We start from the raw sequence: 13,121 nt of genomic DNA on the forward strand, positions 1-13,121 counted from the left end.
GTTATTGTTGATGTACGTAGAAATCTTATTTATCTAAAAATCTGGAGAGGATTAAAGGGCAGTTTTAGGTATCTTGGTAATTAAAAATGTTCGATAGGACCACACCTTAGACGCATCCTGTATGTATGTGCTAATGTTTCATATTGATTATGTGAATATTGGATAACACAAGTTCAGCAGATTATATATGACCTACAAATGTGCCAAAGCAGCAATTACTGAAACACAAATTATCAAAAAGAGTGCACTGAGGCTGGGGATTTCTGGGAAGGGTGGTAATCCTTTGTGCTCTTCCTGACAATATATCCATCTAAAGAAAGAATGGTAGTATTTTCACAACAGAAGTCAAAACAGTTGTTCTAAAATGAATCACAAACCATTCATTTTCTTCATTGAGCCACTTATTGTTTTAACAGAATAAATCTTTGACACAAGTTATAATGTAGACAGCTTCCTTTTGAGAGGAAAACATCATGTACATAAACACACTTATCACAAGATTACAGTAATTCAGGGGGTTTGAATTAATGATTAGCTGATTAACACGTATACAGTCCAGTCCAGGAAGACTATGCTAAACAGCATTATTGGCAGCAGCAGGTGGCTGGTTTTCTCTTTGAATCTGAAAGATTTCAGTAATTTCTATTTTAGATTAGATTTTTCACTTACATTGAATGGAAACAAACCAATGAATAAATTCCATGCCCTTCTGGAAGTTGTACTCAAATAATATAATTATTATATATATGTGGCTTTGTATATGTATCTGCAAGCAATATGCATTGTCTGTGTAGTGTGTGTATATATGGAATTTAGGTAGTGCCCTGAAAAACTATTATTTTTAATATTTTCAAGTTTCTCACATGAATGGTTTATGCCATATAATCCACAGTGCTAGAAGTAAGAATGTATGGTACTGAAAGAATCCAAGAAAAAAATCATTAACGTGAGGCAGCTTAGAGAAGCTACTATGCCTGCATATTTTTTTATACTCTTCTGTAAAATGAAAAAACCTCTCAATCACTGAAAAATGTGCATTTTAGCATATGAAAATGTAGACCTTTTTCTAAAAGTAGTGAATTGTATATATAAATTATTGGACTGTAAAAAAAGGATAAATCCTTGTGAGTGGTTATTTTTAATTTCTTAAACAAATAAATAAATGCTTACAATATTCTATACAGGCTCTACTGTTAGAAAAATCTGACACTCTGTATCCATTTCACTTAGGATTCTGGTACTGAGCACGCTGACAGCTTTTTTTGTCTGCTGTAGAATGGTTTTGTGGCCCAGGCCTCTGCCCTTAACTTGTACATGGACAGCATGAATTTTGGAAAGTTCAGCCCAAGTAACAATGTAGACATTCATCATATACAGAAATAAACCACAGCACAATGCCTTTGCAGGAACACAAAAGATTACCTGATACTATATTACTATAATTATCTACGGGCCATGTCGCTTCTAATGAGAATATTCACTCTGATGTTTTTTATCAAGTGAGGACTGCAGTGTTTACAGTGAAATACAATCAATTTCTTTTAGTTTCTCATGCCTCTCAGTGCATACCTCTTAACTTGACAGTTCACGTGTGGCAGTACTCGATTGACCAGCATTGCTTCACAGTGCCATTCATAATAAAAGACAACCACCAGTAATCCCCCTTAAAGAAGTTTTCTACTTTCCAATTGTTGTCCCCCTTTAATGGGCAAGTAAGTGTTTATATCTGATATGATGCCTCCACAAGTTGTGGTTTAGCCAGCAACTCAGCCCCACACAGCCATTTGCTTAGTCTCCCACCAGTATCATTTATATACGATATCATTGATATGGCATATAGCAACCACAAAAGAGAAGACATACAATATGATATAGCAGCTTGCATTATACCATTCGGTTCATTTGCTATTTTCACCCAAGATCAAATCCCCTTGAGGGACACATCAGACTTCTCCATCCTCCTGCATCACCCAGCAAGTGCACCCACGTCCTTGAGGAAAAGCAATCCCATGAATGGGTTTGCCTTTGCCCAAGGCAGGAAGAACCCAGACTGTCTTCCCCAGCATATTTTTAATGTGCACTACAGGGACTCTTTCCCCTTCCGCAGTATGTAGGATTTCTGACTGAGCAGGGCCAGCTCAGTTGGCAGATCCCCTCGTGTTGACTAACCAGGTGGCCATTGCTAAATGCATATCCCAATGTTTGAACATCTCACCCACCCATTGTTCTCTGTGTAGTCTTTAACAGTCCATTGTACTGTTCAATTTTCCCAGCAGCTGGTGCATGACAGGGGATGCACTCAATGCTGTGCTCTTTGGCCCAGGTGTCAATAAGGCTATTTCGAAAATGAGCCCCACTGTCTGACTCAATTCTCTCTGGGGTGCCACGTCGCCACAGGACTTGTTTTTTGAGACCCAGGACAGTGTTCCGAGCAGTGGCGTGGGGGACAGCATATGTTTCCAGCCAGCCAGTTGTGGTTTCCACCATTGTAAGCACAAGGCACTCACTTTGGCGGGTTTGTGGGAGTGTGATATGGTGAATCTGCCAGGCCTGCCCATACTTATATACCAGCCATCATCCCCCATACCACAGAGGCTTTACCCGCTTCACTTGCTTGATTGTTGCAAATGTTTCACATTCATGGATAACCTGCAAAATAGGGTCCATGGTCAGTCCACCCCTCGATCACGAGCCCATCTGTATGTTGAATCTCTCCCTTGATGGCCTGAGATGTCATGGGCCCACCAAACTAGAAATAATTCACCCTTGCGTTGCCAGTCCAGATCCACCTCAGCCACTTCAGTCTTAGCAGCCTGATCTACCTGCTGGTTGTTCCGATGTTCTTCAGTGGCCCGACTCTCGGGGAGATGAGCGTCCACATGAGGTACTTTTACAACCAGGTTCTCTACCCGGGCAGCAATATCTTGCCACAATACGGCAGCCCAGATGGGTTTGCCTCTGTGCTGCCAGTTACTCTGCTTCCATTGCTGCAACCACCCCCACAGGACATTTGCCACCATCCAGGAGTCAGCACAGAGATAGAGCACTGGCCACTTTTCCCATTCAGCAATGTCTAAATCCAGCTGGATGGTCTTTACTTCTGCAAACTGGCTCGATCCACCTTCTCCTTCAGCAGTTTCTGCAACTTGTCGTACAGGACTGCTTACAGCAGCCTGCCACTTTGGTGCTTTCCCACAAGACAACAGGACCCATCAGTGAACAGGGTGTATTGCTCCTCATTTTCTGGCAGTTTGTTATACAGTGGGGCTTCTTCAGCACGTGTCACCTCCTATTATGGTCATATTCCAAAAATCTTTGCCTTCTGGCCAGTCCATGATCACTTCCAAGATTCCTTAGTGACTGGGGATTCCTATTCAAGCCTTTTGGGTGACCAGTGCAACCCATTTACTCCATTTAGCATCAGTTGCATGATGTGTAGAGGGGACCCTCCCTTTGAACATCCATCCCAGCACCGGCAGCTGGGGTGCCAGCAGGAGCTGTGCTTCAGTACCAACCAAGCAGCTTGAACCCCTTCATATGCTGCCAATATCTCTTTTTCAGCCGGAGTACAGCGGACTTCCAACCCTCGGTATCCCCGACTCCAAAAATTCTACTAGTTTTTCAGGATTCTGCACTTGGTCAGGGGTAAAGTTCCAAAAAACCGGGGGTGCCCACTGCCCTAGGTATTTACCCATACTATCCCTCATGTCCTGCCACTCATAACTATCAAGCCTTGGTGCAGGTCTCTGGATGACATTCTTCAGCTGCTTTCTAACCTTAGTCAAAAACAAAACAACATGCCCATAAATTAACAATAAGTATATATTAACTACCCAAGGATGTTCAAGATACAAAAAGGTTGTTGCAATAAATGTGGAGACAACATAGAAGAAAGTTGCAAAGATACCGTTCTGTATTTCCTCCATATAAAGTCTCTCAGAGGAGGAGGTATAATTGTTAATTGCCTCAATAAGGTGGTATCCAAAGTAGAGTAATGGTTCCAGCACAAGCCCCAAATACCAGATAAAGCTGAAAACCAGTGTTTGCATAACAAATCTTGTAGGCAAAACATTACTAATCACAGCAGACTAAACAAACAAACACAAATCTTTAACATGAACTACAAAAACGAGAACATGGTGCTGTGACCAGCAACTGTTATTATCTCGAACCCTCAAGCCCCATGATGGGCACCAAAAAAAAGACTATTGTGATTCAGCCGGCAACTCAGCCCCACACAGCCACTCACGTACTCCCCCACCGGTGGGATGGGGGAAGAGTATCAGAAGGGTAAAATTCATGGGTTAAGATAAGAACAGTTTAATAATTAAAATAAAACAATAGCAACAACAAGAACAATAATGCAGTGAAAAGGAAAACAATAACAGAGGCATGAAACCCAGGGACAGGCCGGGAAGGGGAAATGAACACTTGAAACAAACGGCACGTGACAGAGCGGCTCACCACCTACCGACTGGATACCACCAGTCCCTGACACACAACTGGCGCCGCGCCGCGTTCCACCCCACCCACCCCCCCCCAAACTCTCCCAGTTAATGTACTGGTCATGGCATCACATGGTATGGAATTAACATCCCATTGGCCAGTCGGGGTCAGCTGTCTTGGTTGTGGCTCCGCCCCTCCCAGCCTTTTGCCCATGTGGCAGAGCATGGGAACCTGGAAAGGTCCCTGACTATTACAGGCACTACAGTGAAGAGAATTACCTCTTTCTCAGCCAAAACCAGCACACCACAGATTGACTAATCTTGAGGCATACAGTATGTGAGCCAAGTTCAGTGTTGACTTACCTTCCTGAATCCATTAGGTTCAGCAATGTCACATAAAATTTGATCTTCTGTTCTTTCATGCTGATGTACAATTGTATGCATTTTCAGAGAGTCCCTCTGGGTGTTAAACCCGCATCAGCTGAAGTTAAGTTTTTGAAAGTGATTGTTGGGACCTCACAGGTATGCTAACTAATTTTTTTGTGTACCTCACTGAATGACCATGAAGAATAAATTTGTTAGATCATAGAATCAGAGAATTAAGGTTAGAAAAGACTTCTAGGATCATCAAGTCCAACCGTCAACCCAGCACTACCATGTCTCCTAAACCATGCCCTGAAGTGCCACGTCTACACATTTTTTGAAGATCCTCAGGGATGGTGACTCCACCACCTCTCTGGGCAGCCTGTTTCAATGCCTGACCACTCCTTCAGTAAAGAAATTTTTCCTACTATCCAATCTAAACCTCCCCTGACGCAACTTGAAGCCATCCAATAGGTCAGAAATACAAAGAAAAAGTAACTTGCGCAGAATTTGCAATTCTGGATCTGCAGTTTTATAAACACCATAAAATGGTGTTAAAATACCCCACTGAGTTACCCTAGCTCATACCACAAAGACCACAATAAAAACCCATTATTAAATTGTCAGAGCAGTAACAGTATTTGTGGCGTCATTACTAAAGAATTAAAAGCTCTAGCCTCTGTGTAGCAAAGACCTTTGTAAGCTAAATTAATTCACATAGAGTTTGAAGTATATGCTTCAGCCACAGCTGACCACATCTGCTCTTCAGAAACATATTTTCCTTTCCAAACTACTGCTGGTTAGTTTCAATATTGTACATAAGACAAGACAAGTTATTTGTAAATCAAGGGGTAGCCATGAGGGTTTTCTTGCATTATGTTGTACATATCCAATACATATGCACTCATATATATATATTCTCACACACATATATTCAATGTATGTTCAGTGTGTGCATGTGTGTACTAATAAACACAGGTTAATATTTATATACTCAAACTCTTTAAGATTCTTTGCAAAACAGAGATCTTAGCTTATTATTCTTATTTCCCCTGACAATTAGGCATGAAGTGGAATTTATTTTCATATCGTGTTTGTTTGGCTAATGATGCAATTCTGTTTCTTATTAGTCTTGTAGACAACAAGTATATATTTTAATTTGGCTGTTGTATTTTTTCCATAAAGGCATAAGAATTCCGCTGTAACACTCTTATTTCTGTTATTTGGACACGCAGAATTCAAGGAGAATAGTTATTCAGGTTTAGATTCACATGGTAGTGTTCAAGGCTTGTCAGTTGTGAATCTGATGAAAAAAGACACACATATGAGTTGAAAATATATAAGAAAAATTCACAATGTGTGCTTCAAGCACTCAGTATGGATACCTATGTTTGGAAGACAGGGTCCCCAGCAGTGAATTCACTTAATGAAAAAACTCACAGCTGCCAAACATACTCTTCCTTTTAGAGCACTGGGTTTTTGGGGCATCTCCAAGGTCTGGATTCCTCACAGGGTGCTAAAAGCAGGTGTTGACTATGGCTGCATGTTTCATGTTTCTTACATTCTTTTTATCACAGCAAAAGTTTGTACAGCTGCAAGCTGTTAAAAAAAAAATTGAGGAAGGTTTAACAATGTAAACCTGAAGCTTCCCTGACATATCAGAATATAGTGTACCATTAAAAAATAATCTTTTCACTTTTGGGAGGGAATATGGCAACCTACCCATGTATGTCACTGAATCTCTTTACTTTTATGTTGCCATGTCAAGTATAGAGTCAGATCTTGCATTTGAACCACCACAGCTTACAGCTGGCTCAGATGTGCAAAACAAAAAAGACTTTAAATGAGATTTAAGGGGGGGTCTACATGGTTTCCTGACTGCGTGCAACCATTTTTCTTGGGTAGAAAATGGAATTACAGGCTGTGGACAAACCAGTTGGGATGCATCATTCCTTGAGAAAATTAAGTCAGCAAGGAATGAATAAGATCTTTTAGGACATATGGTATTTGGGAAGTTGTTTGTTCATCCTCTACTGAAATATTTAATTTAAAAGAAGAACATATAACTGAATCTATGTGATTGCCACTGTTTCTACCACCTAGTTTCTCATCTAGCTTCTACTTCCACAGCATTATTCCATTAAAGCTGTTTCCCCTACTTCTCCTTCTCATTCTGTTTTTTGTCTACATTACTACTTACCTAACTCCTCTGTCCCCTCAATGAAATAACAGGATACTGCTGACCACAGAAGCCAAGGTCTCAGCCAGGTATGACTTCCACTGGTATCCTAATGCAATGGTGTTGCCTGCCCTTGATGGGAGAAGAACACCCCAGCCAAAGCTTCTATTCATGTAAGTAATCAATTTGTATTTAAATACAGAAAGCTTCAGTGCAGATGTTTCCATGAATGAACAAATAAAATTTGCAGGATTGGTCTGGAAAATGTATCATGTGAGGAAAACAAGGAGCTAAAATGTTTATTCTAACTAAACTGACAGCTTGGCCTTGCATGTCTTTCTGAAGAAGATATCACAGAATCACAGAATGGTAGGGGTTGGAAGGGACCTCTGGAGATCATCTTGTCCAACCCCCTGCTTGAGCAGGGACACCTAGAACAGGGGGCACAGGACCGCGTCTAGGATGGTTTTGGATGTCTCCAGGGAAGGAAACTCCACAACCTCCCTGGGCAGCCTGTGCCACTGCTCTGGCACCCTCACAGGAAAGACGTTTTTTCTTGTATTGAAGTGGGACTTCCTGTGAATCGTTTTGTATATGATGTAGAATCCAGTTAAATTTTCCTGTTTTCTTTACATTCTGTATGGAAACTTTTGATCAGAATCTGAGTGAATCATCTTTAGGAAGTGCAAAATCTGTCTGACATCTTTAAAATGTACTCTGTTACTGGCTAGTAATCAAAGCCTTGGTTTATTTAATCATAGGCTTCTGATTTATGCAAAACTTTTTATGAAATATTATTTATCTGTACTACTTACACACTTGTATTATTGTATGTCATATATTTCCTATCTCCTGTTCCTCTCCTCTCCAAAACCTAATAATTCTAAATTAACTACAAGGAAATTGAGATGAAGTAGTTTACAACCTGGTTTTCTTCTGTGGGAGCCCTATTAGACTGCATCAGAATAGGTATATTTGATCTGCCCTATTTCTTCTTGCAGGTGGATTCAAATAATGTAAATACCATTTGACAAGTGTACCTTCTGCTTGGCTTGAATGGCTCAATCATTTAGTCTACATTCTGCATGGTGAGCTTTCCTGTCTTGCAGATCTCTGTAACTGTACTAGCACAGTGCAAAGACTTCAGAACATAGTAATGATCATATGAGTGCAAGGATGATTTAGATTTCACTTCTTTAGATTTGTTGGAGAGTCTGTTTTAAAGTATAGTAGAGATGGGTAGAAGGAGGTTCAAAAGGAGGACTACTTTTACAGTATGGTATACAAAACGGGACAGGAAGTACTTGGCTTCCTCAGAAAACACAACAAAAGGTTTATTATTTGTTAATAAATCAGGCAGATAAACATCAGGCAGTGGAAAGAACTAGTTAAAGTAAATAGCAGTAGCAGCACAAGAGTAGGTGAAAACAAACTGTCAATTACTAAACAGAGATTGGAAGTCATAATGAGAACCATACAGAACAATAACAACATGAAACTGTTTTCTAAATAGGAAACAGAACGTCTTTATCTGCTTTGAAGACAGTATTTATTTGGTGCTTGAAAAACGTTACATAAAGTGAATACCAGTAGTAGACCTGAAGACCATGACATTGGGTCTTTACCAAGCTCCAAAGAACTGGAGAGTCCCCTGCAAATCCTAGAAAATTTTCTATTTATAGTCTTGTTTATAAACAAAAGCTTTTAAGAGCTTCCATTAAATAAAACAGTGATCAGTTTTCACTGTCTCAGCCACAGGTCCCGCTGTATTTGTGCTGCTTCATAGTCTTCTAGTAATTTTTCCTCTGTAATATTTTTTTCAGCATAGGTAGTATATACCCAACCAGAAAATAAATTGGGTCTCACTTTGTTCTGAAAGAAGCCTATAGGCAGTTTTCTACATAGTATTATTAAACTTTGTACAAGATTTTCTATTTAAAAAATTATACCTTTTCGAAGCTATATATGTTTATAGAAGTACTCTTCAAATAAGTACTTACAGAAGCTAGTTAGACTGTATCTAGGATGTTGAGAATTCACAAACCTAGTCCCTCAACTTTCATGGCAACTATTTAGATTCAATTCATTGTATTTGCATGATCAGACTGAATAATTTGAATCACTGTCTTTAGGAAAAAAACCTTCCTCATAATGTATGTAGTTTTCAACACACCATAAATAGCTACCTCTTCTTTAAAAATATCATGTAACATTAGCTGATAAAGGAAATGCAAGTGCTTGTTTGAAGATGTCTTTATTAATAGAGTTCATAGTTTTTACACGTAGGATTGTACGTTGAAGAACCCACTGAAAATGTGCCTCTGAAGCTGAGCTGCACCAAATGATGACCTAGAGGTTTTTTTTATGGTGAATATAATGATCACATTTAATGATATAAATACTAATCTGAAAAAGTCTGAATTCAAAAGAGTTGTTTTCTGGAGTGTATCCAACTAATGATCAGATACACATAGTGTAATGAAATAACATCTAATCAATACAAATCAAGTATATATAGGTTAACAGGAAATATGACAGAAGAGTTGTTCTAAAAGCACCTTACCTTGACAGAAAGGCTCTATTGGTTTCCATATAAATATAATACAGGGCCATTAGGCCATCTTATTAGAGACATAAAAGTAACGCATCTAAAGTAATATGGACTAAACTACTTTGGTTTTCAACTTCATAGGTTTTCTGTACAACTACAGTCAAATCTGAGAAAAAATATTTCTGTACTGAGGTTAACTGGAAATCTAAACCTCATTTTAAATTCTATTATTCAGTCCAAGAAACTGCCAACTGTGATGTGTCTAATATTGTTAGCTCTACTATATATTGAAATACATAAATGCAAATGAACTGACTAGCCATGAATTGCAAAACAGCTAGTAATATATTGCTAAGGGGATATTTTCCTTGTTATGCTTCCTATGAGAATCTCATTCTTTGGGATGCCATTGGTATTTACATATCAAACTTACCTTGAAAAAGAGGTCTTTAAGTTCTTAATCCTGGAGGTACTCATATACACAGCATTGGTCCAGTTTTTCCTAAAGCTTTTTATGCTCCTAACCACCAGAACATCAAAGTAACTGACAGTGCTATAAGACAAAAAAATCTGATAGTAGCATTTTTGATCAAATGTGCCTTTTGATCAAGGCATGAAAAGGTTAAATGGACTCCCAAAGCCACACAGTATTTTACTCTTTAGGGGATTTCAGCAGGATTCTGCTTCCTGTTAAACCATTGTGCCATCCTTACTCTTCCTGTAGAAGCAGATTCACAGGTTAAATATTAGACACAGGTACAGAGTTTGTGGGGGGAAAAAATAGAAGCAGGTGGAAGCACATGGATGAAGGCATTTAGGTGGAATTTACAGTATCTGAATACAATCACGATAATACAGAATAAGAAATTTTGAAAATTTTATTATGGAAACTCCATGTGCCATTTTGGAGGGACCGTATAGGTCAAGTGTTCATTGGTGACAGAGTTTCTTGGATTGGCACCTGCTCAGCCAAAGCAGCTGCTGGAGCCAGAGCCAGGGCCTGACCCCTCTGGTATGGCAGTGTCCAGCAAGCCCTGCACCCTGGGAACTTGCCACACACTCAGCCCAACCACACTACTCCTTTGTACTTGTGTTTGATTTTCTGTCTACTCCTGCTCCCATCACCTCAGTGTGGACAGCACAGACCATCCCAGATCAGGGCATAGAGCCTTTATTGAGCAGTCACAGAATCACAGAATGGTAGGGGTTGGAAGGGACCTCTGGAGATCATCTTGTCCAACCCCCCCTGCCTGAGCAGGGACACCTAGAGCAGGGGGGGCAGGAACGCGTCCAGGATGGCTTTGAATGTCTCCAGGGAAGGAAACTCACAACCTCCCTGGGCAGCCTGTGCCACTGCTCTGTCACCCTCACAGGAAAGACGTTTTTTCTCATATTGAGGTGAAACTTCCTGTGTTCCAACTTGTGCCCATTGCCCCTTGTCCTGTCATTGGGCACCACCAAAAAGAGTCTGGTCTCATCCTCTTGACACCAGCGCTCCAGATATTTGTAAGTATTGATAAGATCCCCCCTCAGTCTTCTCTTTTCCAGGCTAAACAAACCCACGTCTCTCAGCCTTTCCTCAGAAGTCTCTGCTGGACTTGCTCAAGCAGTTCCCTGTCCTTCTTGAACTGGGGGGCCCAAAACTGGACACAGCACTCCAAATGTGGTCTCACTAGGGCAGAGCAGAGGGGGAGGATAACCTCCCTCCACCTGCTGGCCACACTCCTTTTGATGCAGCCCAGCATACCATTGGCCTTCTTGGCCACAAGGGCACATTGCTGGCTCACTGTCAGCTTGTTGTCCACCAGCACTCCCATGCCCTTTTCAAAAGTGCTGCTTTCCACCAGGTCAGCCCCCAACCTGTACTGGTGCATGGGGTTGTTCCTCCCCAGATGCAGGACCTTGTACTTGCTTGTGTTGAATTTCATGAGGTTTCCCTCAGCCCAGCTCTCCAGCCTGTCCAGGTCTGGCTGGATGGCAGCACAGCCTTCTGGTGTAGTCAGCTGCTCCTCCCAGCTTGGTATCATCAGCCAACTTGCTGAGGTTACACTCTATCCCTTCATCCAAGTCATTGATGATTATGTTGAACAGGACTGGACCCAGCACAGACCCCTGGGGAACACCACTAGTGACAGGCCTCCATCCAGACTCTGCCCTGTTGTTCATGATGCTTTGAGTTCTGTTGTTGAACCAGTTCTCAGTCCACCTCACTGTCCTCTCATCCAGCCCACACTTCCTTAGCATGTCTGTGAGGATGTTATGGGAGACAGTGACATCATGATAAACAACATCGACTACACTCTCTTCACCGACCCAGCCAGTCACACCATGATAGAAGGCTATCAGGTTGGTCCAGCATGATCTCCCCTTGGTGAATCCATGTTGACTACTTCTGATAACCTTCTTTTCCTCTACATGCCTGGAGATGACCTCCAGGATGAACTGCTCCATCACCTTTCCAGGGATGGAGGTGAGGCTGACTGGCCTATAGTTTTCCAGGTCTTCCTTCTTGCCCTTTTTGAAGACTGGAGTGACATTTGCTGTCCTCCAGTCTTTGGGCACATCTCCTGTCCTCCACAACCTTTCAAAGATGATGGAGAGTGGCTTACATCTTCCATGGTCCCAAAAACCTCTGGTCTCAGTGTGAGGTAGCAAGAAAATGGAAATACTCACCAGATGTATAAATCCAAAGTCAGCACTCAAAAAATTTAGTAACCATAAAAAATAATAGTAGAAGTTAGTCAAAATTGAAGAAAATAATTACAGGTCTTAGTTTAATATTCTGGATTATAGGGTGCTCACTCATCCTGTTCACAGTGCCTATAAGGCCAGCATAGCTTTAGATATCTGCACATCATTTCTACATCAAAGCATTCCCCTGAGGCAGTGCTCAGAAACAAATAATAAAAAAAAATCTTGTTTATTCTCACTCTGTGCCTCCCAAGAATATGTAATTGTCAAAAGGTTTAACTTTTCTCTTTATATCTTCTGCTGACTAGCACTCTCCACTCTTCTCCATTGTTTTTGTCTTCTCCCCTTTTCTAAGCTCCTCCCAAAAGCAGTCCTTTACCACTGTCATAATTTCAAAGCCTTTCTGCAGCTTAGTGTCAGTCAGAGGTTAGACTTTGACACTGCTGTAGTAATGCTGTAGAACTCTGCTAGAGGTTTAAAATAAAATAAATATGTACAGTTTGGAAAAAAACAAGTTTTCAAAGGTGTCCCATTAAGAAAGATACAGAGGTCCCTAAGTAACAAAGAATGTCAAAGAAGCTGTTAAGAAATAAAAAAGCAACAAACAAGTTGGAACATCAGCTATTTTAAACTTATTTTGGAAATGAAATTATCACATGTGAAAGATCTCTTTGTGGTCTGATGTCAATCAGACATGGTCTAACTGAGTGAGAAGTTGCTCCATTATGGTGGTTTTATAATCTCCTATTGAACTAGAAATGCATGAATGACCTTAAATAACCTTAATGAACTTCTATGGTTCAGGGCGTGGTATGGTTTTCACCTAGACAGAGAGTGATTCTTTTTAAGTTTCATATTTGGAGCCCAGCTTCTTGAAGGCAGATAGACATAA

The 13,121-nt window shown here is 40.7% G+C and overlaps 1 long non-coding RNA gene across 2 annotated transcripts in view; it reads right to left on the reverse strand.

The window, feature by feature from the left end:
- Window positions 1-13,121, reverse strand: part of LOC135312767 (uncharacterized) — a 492,691-nt gene that overhangs the window by 70,023 nt on the left and 409,547 nt on the right. The window lies entirely within an intron of this gene.

This window comes from Phalacrocorax carbo, chromosome 1, assembly GCF_963921805.1.
Source record: "Phalacrocorax carbo chromosome 1, bPhaCar2.1, whole genome shotgun sequence".
Classification (NCBI taxonomy): Eukaryota; Metazoa; Chordata; class Aves; order Suliformes; family Phalacrocoracidae; genus Phalacrocorax; species Phalacrocorax carbo.